The following is a 12,058-nucleotide window of genomic DNA, read 5'->3' on the forward strand; positions in this document are numbered from 1 at the left end:
GTTGGTTTTGTATTTGTTTATTTTCTTTTTGTTATATTTTTCCTCCATTTTTCAGTTTTTAGGTAGCATCCATTTTTTGATTTCATATTTTATATGTTGTTAATTCTGTTGTTGCCATTTCTGAATTGGTTTCTGTTGAATCATCTTTGGTTGTTTCATATATGAATCCTCGGATATTTTTGGCACCTTGGATGATTAGAACTTTGTAACTGAAAACAAAAAAAATGTGAAATTTGATTAGAATCAAAAGCATTTTGTTAGTGTAAGTCTGTAACACCCTTAAATTTTTTGATAAAAGTAACACTAAGGAAGGAGAAGGATCACTTGGAACTTTTGAAGAATGACAATTTGACAAGAGGGGAGATACTAAGATAATTGGCCTGTTTTGTCGATAATGGGGTTTTATTGGGAGGAAGATTCTCTCTCTCATTCTGGTAGAGGGTATAAATTCCTGTTAGTATCTCTTTTATGTGTAGTATGTACTAAATTAATAATTTTGAATTACTGTTGAAGGTATAGCCTGGTTAACAATGGCTTCCACAAGTAGATGATCTACAAGTGGTACGTACGGCAGCGGCAACATAACGAGAGACCGTTTTTGTGAGTGTGGTTTAAGAGCACCGTTACAAGTTTCGAATAGCGTGGCCAACCCGGGTAGAAAGTATTACGCGTGTCCTACAAGGCGATGTGGATGGTTTAGATGGGCAGGTCCAAGTATCCAACATTCTGACGTTGGAGATGATCGATCTTCTCAGCTGAACTCTAATTTTAAGATGAGCGAACGAGTGGAAAAACTTCATACTGATGTTATGTATCTAAAATTTTTAGCATTCCTTCAACTTCTTGTTTCTATAGTTTGTGTTGTCTTGATCATTGTATTGTTATGTAAGTTGTAGTATGACCTTTGAACTCAAATAGGCAAATGAGAAATTGTAATAACTAGTTTGAGAATATGTTTCTGTAATTTTTATTGATATTAAAATGAGGACATGTTCAACATCTATTCTTCTATTTGTGAATGTGTCCTTTTTACTTGACTAATGCTCTCACATTATATTTCCTTTTTGTTATTCGATACCGTATAAGAAGAATCATATTATACACATTATGTTACATTAAAAGAAATAGATATGAAGCTAAGTTAGAACACAAGAAGAATGAAGACAAAATGGGTCCAATAGTGCAATGAGAAAAAAGAGAAGAAAATGAAATCAAAGCTAACTGGAAGAAGTTTAAAGTAAGTAGCACTGTGACATACATAACCCAAAAATAGTTGGTAACTTTTGTTTAATTATGGATAATCTGGATATGTTGAATCTTTGCATAAGTCATTCAAATAAGATCATGTGCACAACATATGTCCATTTTGAGAAAAAGGTTTATAATGGAAACACAGAATTGTTAAATAATTCAATACCAAAGTATCTATCCAAAACAGAACAAAAGAAAGGCATTACCAAAGTTATACCATCTTAAACATAACCATGTCCTAAAATCCTAAAACCCTATGGTGAAAAAGTTAACACCCTAAACCAAACTTAATACCCTAAGCCAAACTTAATAAATTTAACCAGTAGTCAACTTCATATAATGGAACGCATAAGGCCAATCATCTGTGAATCTGACAAGCCCCAGAAGTGTGCATACACATTAGGACTCTCAGCAAACTTCAAAATCACCCTCACCACCTCGTCATCACCGAATCCAAGCTGTGTGAGCTTCTCGCCAACCTTCCACCTCTCGTTCACACCAACAACGGCATCAGCTATCAGTTGGACATTCTTTCTTTGGTCAGCCGATGATTGCTGAATCTGATTGGCCATCCTCTCGAGTACGTCAACTTGTTTTCTCTTCCTCCCATATCGCCTTATGCTTTCCGCACTCGCACCGGCCTCAGAATGTGATGCTTGTCCTTGCATTGCTTGCCCTCCGTCGTTACAGCCTTCAGAACTTTATTAAAATACTTAGTAACTGTCTCGCTGGACCTACAAAATCTAACCTGTAGACTACAGTTTTTCTTGTGATGTGCTAAGATAATTAAGAAGGTCGCAACCTGCTCCGGCAAGCTTACATGACCATCCTCTGTAAGTCCTCCTTGAACTTGGAGCAACTCACACAAATTAGCAAAGGCATTTGTGTTCATTCTCAACTCCCAGATACAATTCCTATCACCCTCACCAACAACACGCTCTAAAGTCTCACGTCTAATTCTACTATTCATTCTTCCGCCTAATGATAGTTGGCCACTAGTTCTATCCCTAAAGTAAACAAACAGCGTAAGCACAAAGAACAACATCAACTCTTCATGGTTGGATCTCATCTATTCATAAAAAGACACGCATCGTTTAATAATATCCAACCGCTCCATTTCTTCCTAGCAAAATCATTACATAAAAAAAATAAACATTCAAAGAAATGTAACACTACTAAAAATTTTTCATTAAAAAATATTTTTTAATAATGTTATAACATCCAAAGAAATGCTTTTACGTACCATATATTTTTATTAAATTAAAAAATAAGAAACAAATATATCTTTACAGGGAATATGGACTTTGGACTTTGGAAATTTTATGAAAACTAAGGTTAACAAGAATTTTGTGTCAATGCCTAATTTAAGCTTCCATCATTACTTTCATTTTGTGCCAAAGTAATTAGTTAACATAAGAACTGTCTTATATTTGGAAATACAAACCCTGTCATCAAACTTAGAATAACGTAAAAATGAAAAAAAAGAGGAAAAAAGGGCCAAAACTTTAAGTTAGATATAGAATGACTAATACAAATCCAGAAGAAGTGCACATTAAATTAATAGAATGAATTATGTCAACATACAGTGCAAATTACATTTGTAAAGTGCTGCAGCAGAAGAAAAAGAAACCCCAAATCAATTTTAGTGTGACAAACACAAGAAGCACTTCCATTTTCACTGCAACCACTCCAATTTTTACCTTCACCCATATAACACTTTACAATACACATACACACAAACACAACATTTAAAATGTGAACAGAATAGATCACTCTCACAAAATCCATCATGCTAAGCTATAAACATTCATGACCCTTGACAAAAATGTGAACAGAATTTTTTGGAAGTCACAGTTGTATATAAAATCCCTGCTTATAATTACATAGCCATTGGTATATTGTACGCATACCAACATGGATTCACATGATTGCAATCACAACGGTTCTTCTATACAATAATACTCTCACAAATAATCGTACGACATGTTTATCTTTTCAATCATAAACACTTCCTTGTACAGGGTCAATAGAGGAATGTGCTAATAAAAAAATAAAATACAATACTGATGTGATTTGAGAATAAACTCAAAAGCTTTTAAATCTATCTGGTGGGTTATGGGTATTCATCATATTCAATTGTGATTCTTTTCAAATATAAAACAAATCCACTTAGTATACAAATAAATAAATAAATGTCAGGGACCAATTGGATTTTAAGCATGTGTTCTGAAATCTTATCAAGGCAATGTGTATAAAAAAACTAGAGTTATCATACAAAAAGTACTTTATGTTAGAATATTTTTATGCACAAACTGGATCCTGCATCTGGCATTTTTGTTGAAACAGCCAAAGTTAAAATTATATTTTAATTAGGGTTTAGAAGCTTAAGCACATGTTCAAAGAATACTCACATAGGCTGCTCAAATCAATGCAAATTTTACAATTTCCATATAGTTTGCACCTGAAAGTACTCCTAGCCTAGAGGCAAATAGAAGTTTACTGAAGTAACATGTTTCTACTGAAGTTTACTTCTCAATTTTAAGTTAGTATTTTGCAAATCAAAGCCTATCAAAAGCTGGAGTGCCACTACTCTTTAAACTACAACTAACCTAACAAATTCCACCAAAAAAATTTCACATTCTCGCATCAAATAGACATAAATTAGGCAAACAAAGCAGCCCAGATTTCAGATTCAGAAGATGCATAAGAAAGAAAAACAAAATAAACAAGCATGACCAAAACCAATTCATAGGAAGCACATCACACACGAAAACAACCAAACCGAAATGAACAGAGAAGAACCCAGATTACACAAACCAATGAAATCTACAGAGCATAACTAACCTAGGTTACACAAAGCATAACCAACGAACGAACGAAGGAACGAAATCCACAGAGCATAACTCGCTAAATATTAAAAACGACCCAAACCAGTAATAAAATTTGCCCAGAACTAACCTAGGTTACACAAACTGTGATGACAACAACGCTTTCTGATGAACGCTTTCTGATGAACTCAACAACGCTCTCTTAACTGGGTTCATCGAACTTAATCCTGTGAAGGAGCAAACGAAGACTTGAGAAATCGTGGCCTAGGAAGAGGAACTTGAAAAGTGCGGCTCACTTACCTTGCAGTGGTTACCATGGCGACTACGACGGAGCTAGGCTGACTAGCGACGTAGACATGGAAGGACTTCAAGCATGAATGAGAAGATGGAATGAGGGGCTGCTTCAAACTGAAGCCCTAATTTGATTTTTAAAAAAGGCTAGATGTTGGAATTAGTTAATTATAAGGGGTATTTTAGGTATAAAATAATTATTCAAGTTTCTGTCTCTGTCTTTAAAAATCTCAGTCTCTAGTGTCCCTACTTTTTGAAAGTACTGAAATACTGAAATTTCTGAGACAGAGACACAAAGTTAAGTACCAGTCTCTACCTCAACAAACATAATACTGAGTTCTTGTCCCCCAGTCTCAGTTCCAGTCTCTGCAAACAAACGCTACCTAAGTGACTGACGGAATTAATTGTTAGGGACCAATTGAATAATTAATTTTAGTTGGGGACTAAAGTGTGTGGTTCGAAATTCTTTGAGGACCAAAATGGGTAAATACTCATAACTAAATCTCTTATATGTTTTTAGTTCAATACTATACAATCAATTCAGTGATAACAAAAACACATCATTTAATTAGAAATGACATAGGATTAATGACATAAGAAATTTTTAAAGGATTATAAGTCTAAAAACTTAACTCACTCAACTAGAAAAATACATTTAAATATATTTTAGAACCCAAAAATACATCAATTTATACTATCTTTATTTAATATTGAGCCTTCGCGAATACGAACCAAAGTTTTAACCAGGAAAAATGGAGAGTCTTTACTTTAAAACATTTAATCACAAAATATATATATATCCACATAGCATTATATACATAGACTTATTTCAAGATTCTCAGAAAGAAATCCTACTCTTCTAAAAACTAAAAGCAATAAACAATGAGGGAAAAATAAATTCTAACAACTCAACTCATGAATATAATTTTCTATGCTCCTATAGCTCCGCACTAAACTTTTGCACCTGTAGCTGAAACGGGTGGAAATAGGGGGTAAGAACTGAGGAGTTCTTAATAGGATCGGAGTTAGAAGTTTAGTTCATTTTAGATATATTTGGTCAGCAACAACAGTCAACAAGGGACAACCCAATTCAACAATTATGGAATACAGAATTCAGATAGCCATTTAGCACACCCACAATCACAGGAAACACACACAAAAAAATGTGCGTAACAAGTATGATGCATGTCTATCCCTAGTACAGTTAATGAGCTCATCTGTCGGTTTCGACCTGCTTCCGACGTAACTCAGCAACCTTTGTCTGAGTTTGGTTTTCAATGCCATAACCTCTGTAAGCAACTTCGGTGTTACAGGTGTGACTTTCTTGAGCCGATGTATACAAACGTAACCTCTGTAAGCAACCTCGGTCTTACAGGTAAGGATCTCTCTAGTCAATGTATATATCGATAACCTCTGTAAGCAATATCTGTCTTACAAGTGCGACCATCCCCTAGATTGGCCGATGTATCTATGGAAATCAAATCTTGGTGGACTCACCATCATATCTCTACTCGTTTTCAGCAGGTAAACAATCATCTTTGCTTATCTCCTTTTCTTTTCGTTCTTTCTTTCTTTTCTTTTCTGTTCTTTGCTCTTCTATGGCAGAGGTTCTTTAGATTCTTTTAATATTTGCTCTCTGCTCTCCTGTGGCAGAGGTTCTTTAATATTTTTCTTTACTTTTCTTTTCTTTCTTCTTCTTTTCTTCCCTATCATTCCATAATATGAATTATCTTTGCATTATTCCATCGTATTTCCCTAAGTGTCTTATGGAAAAGAATTATAAAGTACTTTAATTAAGTTTGCATTTTCTAAAGCTTTTAAGATCACTTTGTTTACTCTTCTCTGACTTATAATAATATTAACGATATCTCTACTAATTAATATTTGTAATAAAATATTAACAATAATATAAATAAAATAATTTAAACGGTAAATAAATAATATTTATATCTTTTCTTAAAAGTTAGCTTCCTAAAGCTTTTATTTATAAACTTTTATTATTTATGTTTTAAACTCCAAACTTTTAAATACTTCATTTTTAACCCAAAATTTTTATAAAATTATATTTAAAATCTCACTTATCCCAATATTTATAAAAGTAACCCTACACTTTTATAAAATATTCATTTTATCCCTATACTTTATTTATTACCCAAAATACCCCAAAACGTATATAATTACAAAACTAACTTCAATTTTCATTAAATTACTATTTCAATTTCAAATATAAACTTTATTTCCCTGGTTTTAACTTTACCAAAGGACTGAATCTCATTTCCAAAATTCTTTAAGTTCTCAGCTTGAGTTTTAAGTCCATTTTTTAAACTTCACTATTACCGATCTTTCACCGCTTTTCATTTAATCTCTCAGTCATCAAATCTCATCGATTTTAATCAATAATTCTCATTCACAACTGTAACACCTTACCACACAGAACTTTACGCTTAAGTCGTAAAACAGATGTGGTGTGGTATTACGACCTCTAAAATAAAATATAATACATATAATAATTGAAAGAACGCAGTATACTAGGAGCCTTGAAGAATAGGTAAAACAAAAAAATGCAAAATTTAAAAGCACAACTCTCATAAATAATGTAAATTGCGTATGAAGAAAGCTAGAGTTCATAAACATATATATATATATATGTCGGAGAATATTTACATACAAAATATACAATCCCATAACCCAAAATACATGTTTAAAACCCGAGTTCTCCATAAACCTCTAAGAGGTGCAACAGTAAAGCATATACATACATGAGGAGAGTTTGTACATATATATAACAAAAGATCAAAAGTAAAATCCCAAAATAAATCCACTTCGCTGCAGAAACTCCAGACGCCTAGCGAGGTGCCTCTCGACATGCATCTAAAGCAACAATATCGTATGGGATGAGAACCGACGGTTCTCAGTATGGTAAATGTGCCACGTACATAAGATACAAGGTCCTGGGAATGCCAGAGGCAATCCTAGAACGCCGACACTCAGATTATAAAACTTAAAGGACTAAAATAGAAACCATAAGTCAATGTGGTTTTCTAAGAATTCCTAAATTAACCAAGTCTTAAGCCTAACTAAATTCCTAACTTCTCTGCCCTTCCTCCGTTCCTCCAACTTCGGTGAAATTACAAAGATAAACAAACAGACAATGGCAAACACAGGTAGAATACAAATAATACAAATAGCAAGTATAACAATTAGTATATTAAAATCATTTAGGCAATCCCAATTAATGCACAAGCAAAAAATTCAAACAATATGCATATGATGTATGCCTTCCCTATGGCTATTGATATCAACTGTCGGTTACATAGCCAGCCCGACATGTCCTGGTAGCTAACTGTGGACAGTCCCTCTATACACGCATCCCCAAGCTCAAAAATAAACCATGGGATGGAACCCAAGCTGACATAAGAGAGACAACACCCCAAGCTCAATAATATTTCATGGGAAGAATCCCAAGCTCAATAATATTCCATATATGCATGCCCATGGGGGAACCCGGAGAGTTAAAGTGCCAGTCACATCTTAGGTACAAGGGGTCAATGAATGTCTCAATAATAATTCAATCATGTCTCAGAAATATCATTTTCATTCTCAACAATAATTTGTAGCTCATCTCATCATTCTCAATTAATTAACGCCATCAATTGTCTCACACATCATTCTCAATGTTACTTTACTCTCTTAATTACCTCATATACCACTTTCATCATCTTTATCAATCAAATACCTTATTCTCTAACCACATATTACCTTTTAAAAGTCTTTCTTCATTTCCAAGTTACCACCATTTCTAACTTCATCTTATTACTAGGCTTATTAACAAGATCTAGGACCAAAGGAATGAAAATAGAGGTTTAAAAGTTCGAAATTTAGCTTTAAAGCACAAAACCTTGATTTGCTGAAATAAGGGCCACGCGTACGCATGGGCGTGTAGCTTGGCCCATTTCGCGTACGCATAGAACTGTCCGCGTACGCATGTACGCTAGACAGAAATGACCCTTCGCGAATGAAGGGTATGCGTACGCATGCAACAAGGTTTTGTCCAACGCTAAGTCTGAGAGTCTGCAGATTTTAATTTTGAACTCCAAACTTTCGACACGCATAATTTGTCCATTTTAAAACATTTTTCATCCGTTCTTCGAACGACTAAGCTTCACGAACCCAATTTTTATATGAAATAAGTTTGAAACAACTTAAGGGTTCGGAAGCCAAGTTATGGCTCGCCAAAGTTCGGCCAAAAATAGGATTTTTTCACAAAATCCTCAAACCTCTATTTTCATAAAAGCATAACTCAATTCGAACATTTCTATACTCATAATAGCACCAAAACATACCATTTACAGCACTACAACCCCTCAAACAATCATATCTCAAGTTTGCATATATTTCCTTCCAACATTTTCAATTATAACATAAAAATCATTATCCTTTACATAACCATAACCAACATTCCTATTTACCCCCATCAAAGTCCTCATTCATTAATCCTCTTAACACATCAGCTATACTCATATCATAAAATCGATAACTCTATCTTGTATTATCAATAAATCATTGAATTTATCATGCATTATCAACTCTACATACCATGTCAACTAAATTACCAATCCATCTCCAAAACTCGTAATTTTCACTACATCATCAACTACCAACCATAAGCAACAATCATCAACTCCTTATTATACTAATTCAGCATCCTTCATAAAATTTACTAAGCATTTAACACAAACATACAATTCCAATCTATCCTATGGTCATCTAGCCTAAGTTTTTACAAGACATTATATATTAAATACGAGAAACATAAACCATACATTGGCCAATTTTCTGATAAATTCGGAGCACCTCAAGCATTCCCCACAACACAAGCCATCAACCACCGCCCCTCACCAATGAATCCTAGCTTCCATAATTGATCCAAAGCTTCAATTTCACAAGTTTAACCTTCAATTTGATTTTTTCATTAACAACATTCAATCTAAACCACATATATCACTATAATTAATCCCTAAACTCAAAATCTCACAATTTCACAAGAGGGTTAGGGTTCTTACCTTATCCATAGCTCAAGTGAGTCAAACCCAACAAAACCCACAAGCTAATTCAAACATAAACACTGAAATTAAGTAAGATTCAACATGGATACACATTGAATTTCGAAATTGGGAAGGAGAGAATCTGAAACTGGGAAGTGAACTCCATACCTAATTAATGACTAGGCTTTGTAGAGCTCAACACTGTGGTCACGTGGCCGCAAATGGTGCGACGATCGGAGCTCCAGATCAAAAGTTATCAAGAATTGAAGTTTGGAAGGTGAGGGTTTGTGTTTTGGAAGCTCTCCCCGTTCTCCTCAAGTTTCTAGCGTGAAATGCTAATCGAGGAAGAGAGAGTGTGCTGAATCATTAAGTGTGAGTGGAGTGGGTTGGGCCTTCGGCCCAATACGGATCCGGTTCAATCAGTTTAGCCCGTTTGGCCCAATCTTGGGCCAAATTTTTTAAAATTAGTTAAAATTCTTATTTTAATAAACTCTATCTTATTAAAATATAAAATTCATATCCTTAATTTTTTTCTAATAATTATTAATTTATTGACTAATTACTTATTAATTTTATGGGTTTTACAACAATAACCCTAAAATTATCAAAATAACCCCTGCTAGGCTGTTTTTCATGGTTGAACCACAATTCACAAGCAACAACACTAATTCAACAAAATTTCAACATAAAACTCAATCAAACTCAACAATAATCAATCAAAATAATATTTACTTATAAAATTAATATTTAACTATTATAAAATTACCAAACCCTATCTCCGTACGATATCAAAACAACGGAAGCTCTAGAGAAGCTTTTTGACCGAGCGGCTGAAGAAGAAACATCAGAAATCGTTTGTGCCTCCTAGAACTCCAATTGGCCAAACTCAAGGGGAGGAGAGCTATGTCACCATCAACTTCTACCAAACAAAAGAAACGTCAACGTGAAGAAGAAGAAGATACAAACACTTTTATCAGATTAGATTTTTTATTGGAGTTACGGATCTCAAGAAATCAAACTTGGAAGGGTTGAGGTTCCATGGTTTTCTTTCTTTCTCTCTCACGACCATTCTTTCTTTTTTATTTCTTCTTGGTTCGTTTCCAAGAGAGAATGAAGGGTAATGATGATGATTAATTAAGGTAGTGATGAGTTGTCAAAGAATGGGGTTGGGTGTCACGTTATAAGGCTGCTGAGTCAGCGATTTAAGTTATAAATATCTTAAACGGATAATTATGAGAGCTAGATATATTAAAACACAAGTAATAATATATATGAGTTACTAATATAAATGACATTAGCAACATAACAATAAAAGATATACGGTGAAGCATTAGCAATACTATGTTCATCGAGAAGTACCAATATTTACTTATATCGGCGGATATCGAACTCGATAATAATATTATTAACTAAAGTTTGTTTTTAAATTAAAAATATCAATTACTTAAATTAATATATATTATATATATATAATTTTCATTTTTTGTAACTTAATAAAATTATGGTTTTAATTATGTAAAATATTTTTATCATAATAAAACTATGAGACTTGCTACACATACAAGTCTTTTTGGCATACAAGTTTATACAAGTCAGCCAAAGTCCAACAACAACAACTCTCAATTTAAAGAACGTGTAAACACATGCTTCCTCAACTTTGAATAGTGCAAAATGAGAAACGGTTCTTCTTCAAAATTTGTATTCCACGTTCTTCCTCTTGTTCATTCTCCTTCTTCTTTTTCTCCTTCTTCTTTGCATTTCCCCTCATATTTCATCCTCACCGTGGTTCTTTTTATTGTTTTTATTGTTGTTACATTTTTTCTCCTCCTCTTTCTATTATTTTGCAATATTATGTATTTATTTCTTCTTTGTTTGATTTTTTCTCCCAAAAAAATTATAAAAAAAGCAAAAATAAGAAGATGAAGAAGAAGAAGCAGTAGAAGATGAGAAGGAGGAAGAGAAAGAGTTTTGAATTATGCAGAACTTATCATAATAAAAATACACCTAAATATATTCGTGTTATACCCATATTTGCTGCAAATACAGAAAAATGTTTCCTCTAATGCTGCATTTTTTTTCTTATTCTTTTTTTCCTTATTTCTTTCTTTTTTTTAGTTAAATGAATGTAAGTTCATCATTTTCCAAGTAATTTCGTAACATTATGTGTTTTTTTCTTTGTTTGACTTTTTTGTTTTTATTCTTATTAAGAGAGTAAAACAAGAAAAAAACTTGAGAAGGTAAAATAAAAAGAAAAAGATGAATAAGAAAAAAAGAAAAAGAAGATGGTAATGATAATGATGATAAAAAAAAGAAGAAGAAGCAGTAGAAGATGATGAGGAGGAAGAGGAAGAGTTTTGAATAATGCAGAAATTATCAGAATAAAAATACAACCAAATATCTTCGTGTTATACCCAAATATTTTCGTGTTACACCCAAATTTGCTGCAAATATAGAAAAATGTTTTCTCTAATGCTGCATTTTTTTCTTCTTTTTTTTCTTATTTCTTTCTTTTTTTAGTTAAATGAATGTAAGTTCATCCTCTTCCAAGTAATTTTGCAGTATTATGTGTTTTTTCTTTGTTTGATTTTTTTGTTTTTATTCTGTTAAGAGAGTAAAATAAGAAGAAATTTGAGAAGATAAAAG

This window comes from Arachis duranensis, chromosome 9 (assembly GCF_000817695.3).
Source record: "Arachis duranensis cultivar V14167 chromosome 9, aradu.V14167.gnm2.J7QH, whole genome shotgun sequence".
NCBI classification, from domain to species: Eukaryota; Viridiplantae; Streptophyta; class Magnoliopsida; order Fabales; family Fabaceae; genus Arachis; species Arachis duranensis.